We start from the raw sequence: 20,757 nt of genomic DNA on the forward strand, positions 1-20,757 counted from the left end.
GGAGTTTCAGGAGGGAGGGGATATATGTATACCTATGGCTGATTCATGTTGAGGTTTGATAGAAAACAGCAAAATTCTGTAAAGCAATTATCCTTCAATTAAAAGATAAAAAAGTGGCAAATAATAACAATAAACTCTGTTTCATGGTAAAAAGAAAAAAGAAAAGCCCTCGCAGAAATAAATACCCAGCGTAGCAAAAAATAATATTTTTTTTAAAAAAATGGGAGCTTGCCAACCTTGCTATTGGCTCTTGACCTCACACCAAGCCCACCCCATTCAACCCTCCAGGTCTCTCCCCAACTCTGACTGCCCTTCACACCCTGACAGGAGAAAAGATAAAAAAGAGAGAGAGAAAAAATTGTATTTAAATATAGTCCTCCTGATAAAATAAAGAACAAATCAAATTCTCTGCAGGTTCTTTTGTTCTCAGGCATTGCCAAGATGTCAACCTCATACAAGATAATAAAGAAGAAGAACCAGCAAAGTGCTTCCCAAATATTTAATTAATGCATTTTATCTGCTTCACCACCTGGGAACAATGGGCCACAGGTTGGAAGATCAAGTCTAAACCTTACTGTTGAATTCTTGGTTTTATAAAGTGCTTGTCACAACCTTGATATTACTTAAATGTAGCTTTTTTTTTTCTGCTATTATTAATTAGGTTTTTTCCTAACAGTTGGTACCACAATTAACCTTCAAAGAAGAGCTGCTGGAATGCATGTAACTAATTTTTACAAAGCAAACCTTTCCCAAGTCATCCCGTGCTGGCTTCCCATTCCACCCTCTTTTGGCAGATTTCCTTGTCAAATTAAGATCTGCTCTGATACCCTGCAAATAAATGCCTGCAACATTCTAACGATGCTGCCATTCTTACCAATGACATTCAGAGGGGTCGACCGGAGTGGAGACGGTCAAAATGGAGGCATTCTTAGATTTTGATTCTCTTTTCCCAGGGCAAAATTTTGCAAAGGAAAGTCAGTTGAAACTTGGGTGTCATCACATGGTTTCTGTTCCTTTCACAAGGCAGTTGCTTTGCAATGTTGATGTAACATACTTACCTTTAAGGAGGATTATGTAAGGGGACAAAGGGAGAGAAAGAGCCTTCTGGGTGAAGTCACTCAGAGCTTGTGTCCTGGTTGAAAACTTTGCTGTTGCTTTCTCTGCTTCTCTAATTTCTCTCAACATCTTTCATTACCTGATGGAGTTACTGGGGCTTTAACAATGAATGTCCAGGCAGCCTGGGAGGTTTCAGCAATGTCCCAGAGAAATGGATTACTGAGTGAGGAGGACCATTTATCAGCTCTGAGCTGAGTTCATGGCACACTGGTTACCATCAGAGGGGCTAGGAGATGAGCAAAGAACCAACACTTAAGCTTCAAGGTCAACTAACCGTACTTTGTGCTCAGTTGCTAAGTCATGTCTGACTCTTTGCGACCTTATAGACTGTAGCCCGCCAGGCTCCTCTGGCTATGGGATTCTCCACGCAAGAATACTGGAGTGAGTTGCCATTTCTTTCTCCAGGGAATTTTCCCGACCCAGGGATTAAACCTGAGTCTCCTGCACTGGCAGGCAGATTCTCTGCTCCTGAGAAACCTGGGAAGCCCCCTTGAGGTCAACTACGTGGGGGCAAAAGTACTAGACAGAATTGGTTCAACAGATGAACTCAGGCCAGGGATTACAAATGGGTTTTGCTCACTCTGTATAACGTACAGAAGGAAAACATTAGCCAGGTGTCAACATGTAAATGCCAAAAGCATTTCCCAGGGCAAGAGTCAGCTGGCACTGACCCAGGGCCATCCTCTCTGGACACTCCCATCTTCTACACAGTCCTGCCATGGCCTCCCTCACCCGTCCTCCCAGCCTGGACCTTGCTGGGGTCTGTGTTGCTGAGGCCACCTTCATAGCACCCAGAGACCACTTGGTGATGAACTGCTCTGTTTTCTAAGACTCCAAAGATACGGTCCTCAAAACTAAAGGGTTGCCTAAAAACACATGAAATGCTGAGAAAATGGACTGAGTCATGAAGAAAACATGGGATGGCTCAAATAACCAACCACTAATAATACAAGCTTGCATCTATCAATTGCCTGTTATGTGAAGAATTGGAAAATCTGATTCTGTCTACTCCCAGCAAACCTAGGAGGTAGGCCCATATTACAGATGGGAAAACTGAGGCACGGGAGAGATGTGATAAAGTCAGTATTCAAACTCATATACATCCCTCTCGAGAGCACAAGCCCTTAACCACCCTACTAGTGTCTCCCCAGGCAGAGAATTCAGAACCCGGGGTCATTTTCTGCAGTGTCTGGACACCAGAGAGCAACCCTGAGCTCCAAAGACAAAGTTCTCCCTGAATACATTCTCGGTCTCTCTGAAGATACAGCGTGGGGCTCATCTCCCTTTTCACCTCTGGGCAAGCAACAGTTTCTGGCCAGTTGTTTTGTATTCATCATGGTATTTGCAGTTGTTTTCTCTTGAGGGCAAAGGACAGTACTGGTTTTCCTTATAAATAAATTTATGTTAGGCAAAAACTGAGAACCAATTTAAAGAAAATATCAAATTGGTACTGGCGGGCAGATACGGCAAAAATCATGACAGTCAAATAGGAATGACTCAACTCAAGGTGACGGCGTGAAGACATGTGGCGGGTGATGATTCAGCCTTAGGTAAGTGCATCTTCATGAGGGTCGTCGGAGCAGGGTGCTCGAGACAATCCCCACAGACGCAGAAAGAAACACGGGTGCTCCAATTCAGATCTGGTTCTACCTGACATCTTAAAAGGTTTCAGGGTTTTGCTTTGTCTCATAAATAATCTATGCATATTGTAAACAAAGATGTACACTGCAGATTTCTTTTTATCAACTAGGGTATTCCATCAAAGCAGCTCAGCTACCCAGGACCAGACTTCTACTTTCCCAAGGGGCAGGATCCCACGAGATCTGCAGTGATCACCTGGTGGGCACCGACCCCCCTACCCCACCCAGCATCCATTCCCTGTCCTTCCTGTGATGGCCTCTGACTTCCAATGGTGACCCCATGTAATTCTGGGCAAGAGGCTCCTCTCCTGGCTCCAGGGTGGAACATATGATGGGATCAGACAGTCAGGGAACTCCCCGCTCCACTGCCACCACCAGCACGACTGGGACGACGGGTCCCGGCTCAGGTCCTCTGTGGGAACACTGGGACGAACACTTGTCCTCTGTGTCTGCTCCATCTGCTTCCCCACAAATCAGTCTCTCCGTATCTCACTGAGTAAAAGGACAAGCCAACGGGTCAGCCTAGAGCCACCAGTTTCCCTCACTGTCGGCTCGTCTAGTGAGCTGGGCTTGGCTGTGGAAAAGCAGCAACTCCTGGGGAGCAGGTGAGGCCGGCGATGAGGGAAGCCTGCGGCTGGCAGGAGGGGCGTTTCAACCTGCGCCCTGACCTCCTCTCTTGGTGGAAGCTACGGAAACCTGCCAACTCATGATGGCCGAGCCCAAGCAGTCCTCCCCGTGCAGGAAAATTTCTAAGAGAAAGAATGCCACTTCTTCCTTCTTCCTGATTAAATGCCTCCACAGTCCACACAGCAAGGAAGACCCCCCACCACCACCCAGGGCTGTTACAGGAGGGATCTGAGCCAACTCGTGCTGAACACGGAGCAGACACTTCCTGGGCCTGCTGACCCTACCACTTCTCTAAGCAGCTGAGGCTTAGAGAGTTTCAGGAACATGTCCGGGGTCATCCGGTTAACAACACATATTTGATTCATTTCATATTCATTCCACATTTATTAAGTGTCCACTGTATGCAAGCCACCATGTATACGATGGTGCCTAACACAGGTACCTTCACCCTACATTCACAGACAGTGAAAGTGAAAGTGTTAGTCGCTTGGTCAGGTCTGACTCTTTGTGACCCCATGGACTGTAGCCCACCAGGCTCCGTTGTCCATGGAATTCTCCAGGCAATAATACCGGAGTGGGTTGTCGTCCCCTTCTCCAGGGGATCTTCCCAACCCAGGGATCATACCCAAATCTCCTGCATTGCAGGTGGATTCTTTACTGTCTGAGCCACCTGGGAAGCCCTCACAGACGGTGTCAGGTATTAATTAAATGTGCACTGGATTGCTCACAAAGTGAGCAAAGTGAGGAAGTGAGATTGTGAAGTGCTCTCTGTGGCCTGACAAGCAGTGCCTCCCACTTTCAGGGCATGGAAGGGTGGCTGTCACTGTGGGTCTACAGACAGAACCCAGGAAAGGCCAGCAGGTGCTCAAGTGGTCCCTGGGTCTGGGGCCCAGCTGCCCAAACTCCCTGGCATCTCTAAATGAGTCACTAAGCCCCATCATACAAGAAAGTGATGCGGGGTGCTTTCCTGGTAGTCAAGTGGTTAAGAACCCACCTGCCAATGCTGGAGTTTGATCCCCAGTCTGGGACAATCCCACATGCCACGGAGCAACTAAGCCCGTGCACCACAACTAATGAGCCAGCGCTCTAAAGCCCGGGAGCTGCACCAACTGAGCCCACATGCAGCAACTCCTGAAGTCCATGTGCCAAGAGCCCATGCCCTGCAACAAGAGAAGCCACTGCAATGAGAAGCTCAAGCATTACAACAAAGGGTATTTCCCACTCGCCACAATTAGAGAAAGCCCATGGACAGCAATGAAGACCCAGCGCAGCAAAAAATAATAATAATAAACAATTTTTTAAAAACGGGACAGGAAAATAAAGGATGGGTTGTTTGTGAGGATCATGAGTCATGGGAAAGAGTCATGACAGAAAGCTGTCAGGGGACGAGGAGACGATGGGGGAAGGGGATCACCAGCTCAGGGGGCAGGACCCGAGATGGGAAAGGTAGGGAGCGTCACATATGGAGGCCTGTGCCCAAGCACGGCCCCTGCCTGCCTACAATCTATGCACGGAGTCCTGGGAGCGGCCACCTCTGGGCCCACAGACCAGAAGAGCGCCCACCAGCCCTTTTCCTGGAGAAGCCCTGGGATCCTGAGAATGATACTTCCTTGCTTTGTGAGCAATCCAGGGCACATTAAATTGATTAATACCTGACACCGTCTGTGAGGGCTTCCCTGGTGGCTCAGACAATAAAGAATCCACCTGCAATGCAGGAGAAGCCCTGGGAATGACAAGGTAGAGAGAGAAATTTCTGGAGGACAAGGGCAGGCGGGAGGGGAATGACTATGATTAGATTTCCTCCAAACAAAGCAGGTAGGAGGCAAGCTGAGCCAGAAGGGTACGGGTCAAATTTCATTTAATAGTTAAAAAAAAAACAAAACAAATAATAAAGTGAGAGGTGTCTAACCAGGAGGGACGTGGGGCTTCTGCCCTGGCCACCACTTCATGGTCTACTTTCCACTCGCCAGCCAGAGGAATCTTTTAAACCCTGCCTTGGCTCAGAACCCTCTGATGACTTTGCACGTGGCTTTGGAAGCTCTCACTTCCTGCCATCTTCTGAGCTCGCCACGCAGCGGCCTTGTCTTCATCATTCTGTCCACCTGGAGGCTGTGGGAAAAGCCAAGACGGAGGAGCACACACAGAAACCGGGAGAAGGAAGGGGCAGAAGAGAAGGGGATGTGCCTGTGTGAGCCCCTGGGGGCGGGCGGGGGAGCAGCAGTGGGAATGGAGGGAGTAACCCTAGGCAGGCAGGGCTGGCCCTGAAGTCGCAGAGAGGAAGGCCTGATGCCAGCAGAGGCACCTTCTGCAGGTGACACTAGTCAACAAGTCAGCCCCTCCCTGGGACAAGTGCCCTGGATCCTCCCACGCCTGAGGCTACCGCCAGGCCCTCCGACCTACCAAGCTTGATCCTGCCTCTGGCTTTTGGCTGGCTGTCTGCCTGGGACACTACACTCCTAGACCTTGAACTTCAAGCATCACCTCCTCAGAGGACCCCTGACCATTCTGCCCTGCCCCTCACCCAGCTGTCACCCAATCACGTTACCCAGTTCTTTGCAGAGTAGGGGGGCTCTACCTGGAATCAGCTTGGCTGTTTATCTGTGCCTTTGCTGACTGTCTGCCCAACGAGAATGTCACCTCCAATCCAGCAGAGAATGTGTGCCTCATGCCCTCCTTAGGCCCCCAGCACCTGGCCCAGAATATGTGATCCAAGACTTCTATTGCTTTCTTTAGTGCTGACAGCCCTCCACTGTCTGCTTTTGTAAATACAGTTTTATTGGCATTGGATCCGTCTCCTAGGGCTGCCATGACAACATGCCACAGACAGGGTGGCTTAAGTAACAGAAACTTACTGCTCCCAGTTCTGGAGGCTGGAAGTCCAAGATCAAGGTGTCAGCGGGCTGGTTTCTCCTGAGGCCTCTCTCGTTGGCTTACAGATGGCCACCTTCTCACTGTGACCTCATGTGCCTTTCCTCTGTGAGCGCACAGCCCTGGTGTCTCTTTGTGTGTCCAAATTTCCTCTTCCAACAAAGACATCAGCCTTACTGGTGACTCGGGGACCTACTCTTATGACCTCACGCTTAGTCACCCAGTCGTGTCCGATTCTTTGTGACTCCATGGACTGTAGCCCACCAGGCTCTTCTGTCCATGGGATTCTCTGGGCAAGAATACTGGAGTGGGTTGCTGTTTTCTACTCCAGAGGATTTTCCCAACCCAGAGATCAAACTCACATTTCCTGTGCCTCCTGCACTGGCAGGCAGGTTCTTTCCTCACTGAGCCATCAGGGATCTACTTACGGGCCCTGTGTCCACTACAGTCACACTGGGGTGGGGCAGGGCTCCAACACAGGAATTGGGGGCAGGAGGTGGGAACACCACTCCCTACAAAGAGAACACAGCCACACCCATGGTTGACACATGGCCTCTGGCTGCTACCACGGTTCAGCAGCAGAGCTTGGCTGTGACACAGACCAGCACATCGGCAGGGCATGGAACATTTCCCAACCAGCCCTGCACAGAAGCTTGCTGACTCCTGGTCCAGAGCAGGGCTCCTGTTGTGTTTACTGTGTCACAATGATCCTCATTTTTTTCCCAAGACCCTTCATCAGGAGACCCCAGAGAAGCCCAGCGCAGAGCGCCGGGAGACGTTCTTCAGATTCACAATCATCCAATCATCGGTTGTCTTATCACTCTCCTGGGTCGGTGACTGAGGCACCTCTGATTGTGGAGTATGATACCAGAGATGAAAAACCCAAGCCCACAAAGCCATAATTAAGATACACCCAGGGAAAAAGGGAAGAGAATTACCTGTCAAATGCCAGCCCTCCGGCAATCTGTGAGGATACACAGTTTGCTAGCAACATCTGCAGTATAATTCAGAAACCACGCGAGGACCGTTCAGAGGACAGAGGGGTCTGGTGTTCCAGGGGAAACGGAGTGACACCAGAAGTGTCACTTTTTATCCACCAGGCGCTACCAAGGGCCCCAGACATGCCTGGGTTCTATTCCTCTTGCGGCTTTTTCTCCCTTTCGGTTCAACCACAATTTCAATTAGAGTCAAAGAACTTCAGTTTCAAATGCTCAGGAGAAGAAGATGCTGAAGACACAATTTTAGTTTTTTTAAAAACAAATCTTAGATAGTGTTTCCCATGTTCCAGGCACTGTTCTAAACTTTTCATCTCCGTTAACTCATTGAGTCCTCATGACAAACTGATGGGGGGGGGGGGGGACAGGGATGGGATTCTATGATCTTCATTGTACAGGTAAGGAACCAGACTCAGAAAAGGTAAGTAGCTCAGCCAAGATCACACAGCTACAAAGTTAAGGGGCTGAGACTGCAAACCAGGCCATCTGGCTCAAGTTTGCCCCCAACCATCATGCTGTATTTCTTCTTTCAGGTGGATAGATCTCATCTGTGTTTCAGTCATTCACAAATGCTATAATATTTCATATAATCCTAGGAATATATATAGCAGTCTAAACAAAGACTACATATAAAGAAGTCTATAAGGAACAATGACTAGCTTAGACACCGAAGAGCTAAGATCATAAATACTCTCTACTTTATAAGAAACCACTGTTGTGAGATTCCATTTACTGAGACTCTATTACGTAATCATTCTCTGAACCAGTATCAGTGGGGAAGCTACTCCACACCCAGCACTGGGTGAGGCACAAAGAATACAATGGTGATGAAACTGACACCACCCTGCCTTCAGTCAAAGGGTGAAACAGGCAGATAACAAATGCTCACACAAATAATCACAGGTTAAGACCAGAGATAATAAGAAACAAGATAGGAACTGTCCTAGTTCATACTGGCGGGTCATGGAAGGGCCCTTCTCGCCCGGCCGGAATGTACCAGGTCACAGTTGGCAGGGGCTTTCCCAGAAGACAGAAGGGCATGTGCAAAGGTCCTAAGGTCAGCCTGCGGTTGGGCACCACCATTTTACCCTGGCACAGACCATGAGGGAGGTGTCGTCATATTTATTTCACAGAGGTATCAGCTGAGCAGTTAAGACTCAGGGTCTCAAAGCTCCTACATGACAAAGCCACATCCCCAAAGCCACACCTTCCTGATTCCAGAGGTCATCTTGTCCCCCAGTGGGCCATGCCATCCTTCTGTCTGTGAGAGGCTTTCAAAGCCAATATACTTACTGGTTTTCTTATTCTTTGGATCCCACAGAAATGTCTCTGGGGCAACTTTGTAAAAGTTCTTCTATTTCCATCTTCTAAGAGTAGATAACACATCTAGGAAATCGTTTCTATCCGTAACACAGAAGTTACTTGGCCTATAAATTTTTTAAACAATAGAGCCCTATGGAAGCATCTCCTCCATCCCTTGGTCCCCAGGAAAGCAGCAAAGGATGCTCCTGAGGAGGATGAGAAGATAAGGCGCTAGATCCTGAGCTCCAAAAAAACAGGAGGCCCTGGGCTCCTCTCACCTCTGCTCCTGGGACAAAACTTGCCTCATGGGACACTTCATTTTCAGCTGCATTCACAAGAAAAGCTCTTTGTGCTCATTGACAGAGCTTTCTTAAAGACAGACCCCCAACTCCCACCAACTGGCACAGAGGTAAGGGAAAACCTTTACGATACAAGTGATGGGTTTTCATTCAACTTGTGCTCTGCATCTGTTATGCACCAGCCCCTGGCCAAGCACTGGGAGTTTGGAGGTAGATAAGTCATAAATAAATTACAATGCTATTAGTGTTGTGATAGAAAGATGCTCAAGGGGCTAGGATGGGAGGGGGCATTCACTCATTTATTCAACAAACAGTGATCAGGCACTGTAACAGAGACTGCTCACTTTCCCCCAATATCCTTTCTGCTTTAAAGTAATAAAGCTAATAAGCTGTGCTAGGCACATGGCTGCCAGAGAGAGTATGTTTCCCAGCATCCCTTGCAGCCCAGCATGGCCATGGGACTAAGTTCTACCCAGTGAAATGTGAACAAATGATGTGAGCAACTCCTGGGTCTCACAGTCAAGGTGCTGCCTCTCCCTTTCCCTTCTCGAAGGCCAGCAAAGCAACAAGACAGAAGGAACCTGGAAACTTCCCTGGTGGTCCAGTGGCTAAGACTCCACACTCCCAATGCAGGGGGCCCAGGTTCCATTCCCAGTTAGGGAACTAGATTCTGCATGCTGCAACTAAAGACATCACATGCCACAACAAAGATCAAAGATCCTGTGTGCCAGACCCAGAGAAGTCAGATGAACAAATAAGTAATTTTTTTTAAAGTAAGCCTTTAAAAAAAAAAAATGAAGGAACCTGGGTCCCTAAATCATCTCATGGAGAAGAGCTGCATACCTGCACGACCACATACCAACTTGAGCTCTCATGTAAGAGAGAAGTTAATTTTTTCTGGTTAACCCAAAGATAATCTGTCTGTATTAAGCTCATTATAACAAGCTTAATTTTTGTTGTTGTTCAGTTGTCAAGTCATGTCCGACTCTTTGTCACCCCGTGGACTGCAGCACACCAGGCTCCCCTATCCTTCACTGTCTCCTGGAGTTTGCTCAAACTCATGTTTTTTGAGTCGGTGATGCCATCCAGCCATCTCATTCTCTGCTGCCCTCTTCTCGTTTTGCCTTCAATTTTTCCCAGCATCAGGGTCTTTTCCAATGAGTCGGCTCTATGCAAAGTACTAGAGCTTCAGCCTCAGCATTAGTCCTTCCAATGAATATTTAGGGTTGATTTCCTTTAGGATTGACTGGCTTGAGCATCATGGGCAACCCATGCTGCCCATCTGTTCTAGGTGCCAGGAATACGGCAGTGACAGTCGAAGTCTCTGCCCCACCAAGTTCACCATCCTAACCACAGGCAGACATCAACAAGTACTTCAGACTGTGTTGCTCCAAAGGAAGGAAGGTGAAGGGTTTGAGATTCATCTTTGTGAGCATGTGTGCTCAAAAATACCCACTCTAGGAAGTGAGAGCTCAGACCTGAAGGCTGAGCCGGTCCTGGGAAGAAACTTCCAGGCAGAGGTGGCTTTGGGAAGACATAAAAGAAGTCCAGCGCAGGGCTGTCCAGTGAGCAGAGGGGAGAATGAGACCAGAAATGAGGATGGAGGAAGCACCTAAATCAGCCCAAGAAGTCCAGGAGGACTGCCTGGAGGAAACAACATCTGGTGGTTGTTGTTCAGTCACTCATTCATGTCCAACTCTTTGTAACTGAACAACAAACACCTGGGCAGGATATCAAATGATGTCCACGGGCAAGAAGGTGTGCTTCCAGCAGAGGGAACTGCATAATAGAAGGAGCTCAGGAGGTAGCCCTCGGAATCTTCATTTCCCATCTGTCCCTTTTGTGATGGAACCTGCTGGAAGACCACCAGACACAGGTCCAGCAACCTTGGGGAGGAGAAGCACTGAAGGGTTGGAAAGAATCAGCAAGTTCCTAGCTCAGGGGGATTTCAGAAAGCCAGAAAGTGACTCCTCTGAGCCACTGACAGGGTTTCAAACGAAGAGCTTGATTTTTAGTGATGTATCCTTGCATCCTTGCCCTGTGGAGTTGATTATAAACGACCAGCCCTGGCTTACAACTTTTTTATCTAAAGGAAGCCTTAATTTATTTTTAATGCAATTTATAACTAGGTGACAGAGAAGGCAGTGGCAACCCACTCCAGTACTCTTGCCTGGAAAATCCCATGGACAGAGGAGCCTGGTAGGCTGCAGTCCATGGGGTCGAGAAGAGTCGGACACGACTGAGAGACTTCACTTTCACTTTTCCCTTTCATGCACTGGAGAAGGAAATGGCAACCCACTCCAGTGTTCTTGCCTAGAGAATCCCAGGGACGGCGGGGCTGGGTGGGCTGCCGTTGATGGGGTCACACAGAGTCGGACATGACTGACACGACTTAGCAGCAGTAGCAGAGTAGCATAACTAGGTGATGGTCCTCCGAGGGAAGCTTCATCTCGTTGTATCCCTCCTCTCCTCCTTCCACAGTGGTTACTGAAGAAACATCCAACTTCCCCTGCATGTTTCCATGAGGGTGGTCCATGGAAAGACTCCAGTGGACATCTGGGGGCACAAATGTAGTGAACAGCCCTTTCATAGCTCATGTGCCTTCTTGTTCACTGCTGACTCATGACTTTGGGGGAAGCAACAGCTGGGTCTGCAACTCCTCCATCCTCCCTGGTCCTCCTGGGAGTCACTCTCTCCTGGGCAGGGCTGTGGGTCTACCTCTGTGATGAAGGACCCAGCCACTTTGGGGCACCCACAACACCCTGGGGAAGGAACGAGAACGAACACGGCCTTGGCCCGGGCATGGTGCCAGCCTGCTCTTCACCCCACACTTCAGGTCTGTCCATCCTTGCTGGCAGCCGCCCTGAAGACCTCAAGCTCCAGCATCAGTGGTGAAAACAATGGCCCTACAGAGGTTCAGCCTGCTTCCGCAATTGCATAAGACCAAGCTCCCAGACCAGATTCTAGAACATCCGTGTGTACAGATTTCTCAGAACCCCAACTGCTGCATGTTTGACTTTAGAAGTAGGCGGACAAAATATGACCCAGCACTGAGCCGGGATGTGAACTGTGCAGATATAAGGGGTGTGCATGGATTCCAGGCCAAGGGCAGGGGGATGATCAAAGACAACATGACACCCATGCTGGAGTCTCAACTCCACTGCCCCTTCTAAGGGACACTCTTCCAGTTTCTCCAAACCGCACCGCACCTCTAGCCTGGCAGTGATGGACACGGGTGATTAGAAGCTGTGAGTTGGCCCTGCCTCCTCGTCACCGCCAGGGTTGGAGAGCGGCCAGGTGAGGACGATGGCACCCACCTCCACAGTCCTCATGATGGTCCTTCATTCAACACACATCTACAAAGGACCTACTATGTGCCAGGAACCATGGAGGCTCTAGGATACCAAGCTCCCAGACCAGATTCCAGAACATCCGTGCATACAGATTTCTTGGTGCACGAAGCAGCCTCTGCTCTCTTGGAGAGGATGAATAAGCTGAGAAAGGCACAGGGTCACACATCAGCGTACGTGCGGGGGCAGGGAAGAAAATTAAGGGGGAGGATGGGAATAGCGCACAGGGCACCATGGGAGGAGGCGGGGTACTCTGGAGATGAGAATCAGGGAGAAGGGTCTTCCTGAGAGACAGATCCCTGAGCAGGGACCATGAAACCTTCAGGACAGTGAACGCTGGCAGGTTATTGGCTACTGTCAAAGCATCAGCTACAGACATGGGCAGGGCTGTGGGGATGGCTAGTTAGATGTGTATCTTTGCATCTCTCCACCCAAGCACCTTGGGCATAGGATGAGACTTGCTGTTCTGCAGATAACAAGCGCTCTGTCTATACCGAAGTTCTTAACTGAGCACAACTCCAGCGGACCCAAAACTCTCGGGGGAGCCCATCACTTCGCTCCCCTCTCTCGGGGTACACAGAAATCAGAGTGGAGCCTCAGAAACCAAAAGCACTCCCAAGCACAATGGTGGATCATCTTATCTTGGAGCAGTTTCTGTTGATGCTAATGCCCCAAAGAGAAACGACCTTTCCGTCCTAGCAAGGCTGCCTTTTACACAATCTCTGCCATAACCATGCATGTTTGAACCTTTATCCCCAGCCAACTGTGACTTGCATTTCCCTGACTCACTCTTCTCCACACACAGCAGGTTAATGATCTTTTAATGGGTCTGGACATAATCAACAACTTACACAATTACACTTATAATTGCCGTACCCTGTCGCTTTTGCTCACGAGATAAATAAATCCTTAGGTGTTGTCAAGCCTCTCCAGCTGAGAAATTGATGGAACTGTCTTTAATTTGTACCTGTCCAGGAACATCACTTACATGTAAATAGCAACAGCGAATATTACGCATGCCTGGCAGCCATCAGCCCTGGACCCAGGAAGTCAAGGATTTTTTCTATTTTGTTCACTGTGAACCCTGGCACCCAGAGCAGTGACTGGCATGTAGTAGGTACTCAGGACATAGGTGGAGGATAAGCGAGCAGGCGTGCTGAGGTTTGAGAGCTGTACCTGTCGAGGCCCATGTGATACGGTGCCCTGGTGACAACTCAGCAAACCTGAGGCAGGAATCAAGTCCAGGACCACATCAGGCCCTATGAGGAAATGGTCACAAGGCCACACAGTCAGTACAGACGGAGCAGAGGCTGCAGGTCCCAGAAGCCACCCGGCGAGGGGACCAGGTGGAGTGCCAGATGGTGAAGGACGAGAAACAGCAGGCATTTGCCTGCCAGAGGCCAGCTAAGTGTCACCTCTGCTGCTGGTTGTGCAACACACTCAGAGCAGTGGAGGCTGAGGGCCTGAGAGTCCCGAGAGTCCAGATCACCGGGGAGGTGAAAGACGACACGGAGGGTTGGTGGCAGCACTCTGCCGACAGTCAGGGTCATATTTGATCATACGAATGACTAGCCTGGCCACGCCGGTGCTCAATCCGAGTCCTGACGGAAGGCAGCTGGGCACTTCCCGCTGTGCAGACAGGCCCCTGGGAATCCCAGAGCCACTCAGGCTGTGATACTCACAGACAGCTCAGGAGCCCAAGGGGCCCCCGCAGAGTCTACATCGACAGCCTCCTGCCTCATCCTCTCTAGACAGGCACCCAGCAAATGCTTTCAGATGCCAGGCTGCACAATACTGTGCCAGACACTTGGGGTAAGATGGTGAGGAAAATGGACCCCGACCAGCACTTGTGAGAGGCATGAGGTCTCAGCACGGGTCCTCCCTTGTGCATCAGCTTCCCCATTTGTGAGACACGAGCGTGGTGACACTTCCACGTGACATCGCTCCTCCCATTCGTGACGTCACAGCATCCTCACTGCAGCAAGAAAAAACACATCCCCCGCCCCCTCACCACCACCACATCCCACTAGTCCCCACACCCTCGGTCTGCTGGGCCCTGATACATGTAACCGTTCACCCCCAAGACAATGTGTAGCTGGCGTCAGGACCCCATTCGATGAAGGAGAAAATTCAGACTTGAGGCAGCTCTGAGCACCCCAAATCTGAACTTCATCTTTCTGTTAAAGCTATCCCAGTGGCCGGAGCTGTTTTCTGAAGCCCACTCTTCAACTATTTAAAGGCAAGGAAGCTGGGGTGCAGAGGGGCTCGGGAGCCACATCCCCATGATCCCAATGTTCTCAGTCTTTTTTTCCTTTTAATATATTTTTCCTAGTTTTTTTTTTCTAGGTCTTGGTTTGTTATTTAACTTATTTGTTTATTTACTTTTAAATTATTTATTCATTTTCGGCTGGGCAACAAGGCATGTGGGATCTTAATTCCCCGACCAGGGATCGAACCTGCGCCCCCTGCACTGGAAGTGCTGAGTCTTAACCACTGGACCGCCAGGGAAGTCCCCCAGTGTCCTTGGTCTTAAGACAAAGTTTAGAAGAGCAGCGATTCTCACCACTCCCACCAAGACCAACACTCTGCCTCCTCTGGACGCAGGGGCTCTTGGTGAGTTCAACAGGACAGCTTGGTGGACAAGTCTGTCCTTTGCTGTCACGTCTCTAATAACTCTTGAAGAATCTCCAAAGTGCTGGGGAAGCAGAGTGGAACATCCCGCCATGACCCCCGAAGGCCAGGCCGCTGCCAGGAGAGCTCCGCCAGCAGCAGCGCGCTGCCTCACGCCATCAGCGCCAAACGCAGGTCCCCTTCAATTTCAACTGGAGGGAGTGTGGTTGTAAAGGCAGCAGAACGTGCGTTCAAAGACGTTTACACGCACGCTAGCCTCAGCCAGAACAGGACGAAGATGTCAAAAACTCTGTAATAGTCTAATTCTGCAGCCAAAGACTCTGCTGTTTCAACAGATCTCAAGATACATTTCAAGGCTTGTTATAAGTCTTGACAGGTTACAGCTTGTAGCTACTCTGCCTTGTGTATGTGTGTTCAGTTGCTTCGGTCGTGTCCGATGCTTTGGGAGTCTATGAACTGCAGCCCCTGAGGCTTCTCTGTCCCTGGGGATTCTCCAGGCAAGAATACAGGAGTGGGTTGCCATGCCCTCCTCCAAGGGATCTTCCTGACCCAGGGGTTGGACCCCTGTCTCTTAAATCTCTTGAACTGGCAGGTGGATTCTTTACTGGTTCTTCCCAGGGCCACCTGGGAAGCCCAGCTACTCTGCCTTGCCACATACCAATTAAAAAGGCAAGAAATTGGACCACATTCTAGTGGAAACACTGTCTTTTCCTCTCCAAAGCCCGGAGCTGTGAAATTCGGAAACTGCAATTGCAGTGTCTGAGGTTTTCAGAGCCTGGATAGGCCCAAGATCAAGAGCAATCTGCTTTTCAGGGTGGGCCTGGGGTGACTAGGAGCCCAGTGCAAAATTTAAGAGGGCACCAAAAACAATCAGGCATCAAGATAAGTCATGTTTTTGTTTGTTTGGTTGGTTTTGTTTTTCAATGCTTATTAGCATGTGAGATCTTCCCCAACAGGGATTGAACTCATGCCCTTGCACTGAAAGCACACAGTCTTAACCACTGGACCACTAGGGAAGTCCATTAAATCATGTTTTTGTGCAACATTCTGAAAAATCAAGATGAATGCAAAAATTCTATAATGAAAAGAACTGCACGATTTTTCATAAAGACGAGATGAGTAATACTGATTTGTCCTATCGCCTCAAGCTGTGATGTGGCTGGGCTCCACCCAGCTGTCCTATCTCTTGAAGAATGTATTTAACTTCCTTGTACCTTGGCTTCCTCATCTAGAAAATGGAAAGTACAAAAAATACCTTCCCTCAGAGGGTTGCCATGAGGACTGAATGAGACAGTAAGTGTAAAGCATGTAGAGCATAGTGCCTGGCACAGAAATGCTCAATAAATGCTGAAAGCAGCACCCCTATCTCCCACCACCTACTCTATCAATAACATCTCCATCACCATCAATAACACTTCCACCACATCTCCACCAATGACACCTCAATCACCATCACCTACTCCATCAGTAAGGCCTCTACCTCTACCTCTTTCTCAACCAAAAACAACCCCACCACCATCACATCCTTCATCAGTACACTTCATCAATATATTCTCAGTCAATACCACCTCCATCATTAACACCTTCTCCTCCACCATCACTACCCTCCACCTCCAACAATAATACCACCTTCTCCACCTCCTCCCCTATCACCATGAGGAGAAAGATGGAAAAAAACAGACAAGCCCCTTAAACAAACCAGGCTGTTCTGGGCCTTCTGAGATCTTTCCAAGCCCCAATCCACTTCCACTCTGCTTCTCAGTGGAAGAACTACTTCCTGGAACAGTGACTCCCTTCATTACCCACTTCATGCTCAGGTAAGAGACCAAACTGTACTGCTAAAGCGTTTAACACTTAAAAAAAAACCTAATTATTCCTGAATTTTTTGCATCAAGCCAGAAACAGCAAAGACTTCTCCAGCACTCAGCACATGACAGGAACTACTAATACCTGGGGAATGTTTGGAGAATCAAACTCTTCCTACTATATGCTTGCCCTTTTCTGACACTCATCAGCCATGAAATCATGTATGAACTATTCATATGGGGGGGGGGGCATTCAAAGACCATTATATACACTGCATGCACTGACTCTAAATTCTAGTTCCTACAGATTTCAAATAATCAGAAAGCTGAAATAACCAGCTTTTTTTTTTCTTATAGTGTCACATTATATAACTGATGTTCATAATTATGGTCTTGAGGCAAGGCAAGCTCCTTAACTGCCTTCTAAATTATCGAAGATCAAATTATGTTCAGTTGCATTTCAGCGTTAAGTGTATTTTAATTATATTCTCATTCTTGGAAAATTAGTAACCCACATGACTGAAAAAGATGATCAAGGCAGCTTTGTGAATAAAATACTCTGGATAAGGCTCAGATTTCCAGAATGCTCTCACGAACCCGTACTCTGCCATTATCCTAGGTAAATGAGAATTGTTTACAAGCTCTTTTTCCAAAAATAATATGGCCACTTGCAAACAGGTGTCTTAAAGAACAGTATTTTATAATTAAGTGAGGAAACAAAGGAGGGAGGAGAGGCAAGAGAACAGGCGAAGTCAACAACAAGGTTAAACAGAAAACACACATTACAATGTCTCCACTATCAATGGCTCCAGATGAGCCCACATTTGCCTCTGAGCTTCCCAGCAGCCAAGGCAAAGAAGAAAACATGATCAGTGACAGTATTTGTAACATCCATAAGACTTAACTGCGTAGTCAAGAGAATCATTTCTGAGACTTTTAACTCTGAGAAATTTCTCTCACATGGCGATTACTCACATTCTAGATTACTCACATTCTAGGTGAGAGAAATTTCTCACATTATCCACAATGTGTTGTAAGTAGTCACCAATATTCTTACCTATGTGCTTGTAGAAAACACAACGATTTTCAGCAGGCTGCATCTCCTGAAGCCCCAAGGGTGGAGGGCAAAAACTCAAACGTCACTGAAAACACACGGGATAGGCTGGGCCATGGGAACATCAGGGAGGAGTAGGTGGTTAAGGACTCTAATAAGCAGGAAAGTTCGCACAGAGCATCTAAAGGAGGCAGTGGGAACTCCACTCCACCCTGAAACCGTGAACAAACCACTGTGTCCTTGTTTCCAAAGTAAAATGATACAGACTCAAGAGTTAATGACTGGGAAATGTGAAGATGTCAAAACAAAGACTAGCTTTGGGGCTAGGGAACTGGTAACAATTTAGACTGTATTTCTGCCACATAAGAGAACCAACAAACTCCCAGTTTCCTGAAACATAAAGGCCTGACATACATTCCTGAATTGCTTTTATAGGAAGCAGACCCCCTCCAGATGAAAACTGCTGACCACAAGAACACAGACCCTAGACTGGTGGAAACTAGAAGGTTGATGATGATTGAAACTTCATCCTGATGCCAACCAATCCAAGAACTGTCCACGAGCTGGCCACACCCTGCCCCTCGAACACTATAAAACTCCTCACTACGCTCTCCAGGGTGGGTCACACGGTCTTCAGGGCATTAGCTCACTGTGGCCACCTTTGCCTGGCAAAGCAATAAAAGCTACTGTTTGCTATTTCACCCAAAACTCTGTCTCTGCATTTCTATTTGGCACCAGTGAACAGAGGCCGAGTTTCGGCAACAACCTGACAGCTGCTGTGTGTGAATATGGGCCCAGTCGCTCCAGACAATTCAATTTTGTAATTTATGAAATAGTTCAAGCATACAAAGAAAGAAATATCATACATACATAGAGGAAATAAGTAACCGTAACAAAACAAATACCTATGCACCCACTCACTGCCTGTATCACTTAAGATACAGAAACATCCGGTACTTTTAAGAACCTCTCCCCTGTGAGCACTGCACTGACTTCTGTATCTGTCATCCCTTTGGTTTTCTGTGTATGCTAATCACGTCCGACTCTGCGACCCCATGGACTGTAGCCCACCAGGCTCCTCTGTCCATGGGATTTCCCAGGCCAGAATACTGGAGTGGGTTGCCACCTTCTACTCCAGGGGATCTTCCCAACCCAGGGATCAAATCCAGGTCTTGTGCACTACAGGCGGATTCTTTACCGACTGAGCCACCATGGAAGGTTTTTCTGGATGGCTTACCACATAGGTGAATTCCTAATCTACCTCCTCTTCCACTTCACTCCTGTTTCACTCATCTTTATACAAATGTGTTCTGTTATTTGCCACCTAACATTCCTGAGGCCCGTCCACACTGACGTGCACAGCTGAGGCTCGTCCAGTATCACGGCTGTATTGATCTCTATGCCACACCTTTTAAAAGATCTCCTCTCTTGTTGACGGATCACCGAGTTGCACCGAGTCCTCTGTCATTATAAGCAATGCCATGGGCATGGCTGGCTGTGTCCCTCCTGGTGTGTGCAGCCAAGTGGTTCACTAGGGTGCGGCTCAAACCTGGATTTTAACACTGGCCAAAATAATTCAATTTAAAAAGAGCATTTGGGGACTTCCCTGGTGGGCCAGTGGCGAAGAATTTGCCTTCCAATGCAAGAGATTCAAGTTCAATTCCTGGTTGTCCCCAACTAATATCCCACATGCCATGGGGCCACTAAGCCCTCCCACCACAACCACCAAATCTGGGCAACACAACTAGGCAAGCCCTCGTGCCATGATTAAGACTTAGTGCAGGCAAATTTAAAAAAAAAAAAAAAGAACACTGGCCATTATTAACAAAAAATTGCATCAATTCTAAATGTGCAAAGAAGATACACCCATGGGCTACTGGTCTGCAGCCTTCAACACAGACAGTTCCATGGTAAACTGCAAAGGAATAATTCTCTAAGCAGGAAGATGATTAATGCTGCCTATGCTCCTGCCATGAACTGGCTTAACTCAAGGTCAAAGGTATCAAGTGGACAGACCATCTGACCTTCAGGCAAGTGTTTGTGAATATCACTTTTTTAAAAATGAGCTTCTGGAGTCTTTTAGAGGGAACAACATGTGACTTTGTACTCACTCATACAAACTCAGAGGGAAGACATACGGGCTGCTGACCAAGGACAGGTTTGTACCCTTTCAAAGGCTGTCTGTATGCTTTCAAAGGCTGTTGCATTGAAAATCTGACCATCCATTAGCAGGTCACATTGTGCACTATAAATGGCGCTACTAAGCCTCCCACCACTGACAGTGCCTCCGGAGTAGAAATTTGACTTCAATGATAAAAGTTATAAAACTCAGCAGAGAGTATGATGCCAGGTTTGAAAAACTCTATACATTCCAGTCAAAAAACAAGCAATGTGACAGATAATATCTATATTTATATGTCCGTTATGGAAACAAAATGTTGTCCTAACAGATCTTAAAGTGTCAACAGTGATCGTCTCTGGGATGAAAAGCAAGTGAATATTTTTTTAAGTTCTCCTTATCTGTAACTTTTTTCAATGACCCTATGCTACTTTTATTCCTGGTGATACAAGATTGTGACTAATCAAATTACATTGATTTGCAATGGCCACTCTTCTTAAGGGGATTTTCCAGGTGGTACTAGTGATAACGAACCCACCTGCTAATACAGGTGACATAAGAGAAGCAGGTTCAATCCCTGAGTCAGGAAGATCCCCTGGGGAAGGGCATGGCAACCCACTCCAGTATTCTTGCCTGGAGAATCCCGTGGACAGGGGAGCCTGGTGGGCTACAGTCCATATGGTCACAAAGAGTTGGACACGACAGAAGCGATTTAGCACGTATGCGTGCGCGCACACACACACACACACACACTCTCTCTCTCTCTCTCTCACTCTCTCTCTCTCTCTCTCTCTCTCTCTCTCCTAAAGAACCCAGAATGGACCCTCTTGAATTAGGAAAGCTTTGGGAACATGGTTATTGATATTTCTCCCGGCAATCTTGATTCCAGCTTGTGTTTCTTCCAGCCCAGCGTTTCTCATGATGTACTCTGCATATAAGTTAAATAAGCAA

The 20,757-nt window shown here is 48.0% G+C and overlaps 1 protein-coding gene and 1 long non-coding RNA gene across 3 annotated transcripts in view; one reads left to right on the forward strand and one right to left on the reverse strand.

The window, feature by feature from the left end:
• The window catches only part of SNX29 (sorting nexin 29), a 585,715-nt gene that overhangs the window by 257,053 nt on the left and 307,905 nt on the right, over window positions 1–20,757 (reverse strand). The window lies entirely within an intron of this gene.
• On the forward strand, window positions 14,241–18,395 carry LOC145533290 (uncharacterized). The gene is made up of 2 exons (XR_014073979.1): window positions 14,241–14,436; window positions 18,123–18,395. It is a non-coding gene; the product is annotated as an uncharacterized LOC145533290 (long non-coding RNA).

Source organism: Giraffa tippelskirchi, chromosome 13, assembly GCF_054371585.1.
Source record: "Giraffa tippelskirchi isolate mGirTip1 chromosome 13, T2T-mGirTip1v1.2.pri, whole genome shotgun sequence".
Classification (NCBI taxonomy): domain Eukaryota; kingdom Metazoa; phylum Chordata; class Mammalia; order Artiodactyla; family Giraffidae; genus Giraffa; species Giraffa tippelskirchi.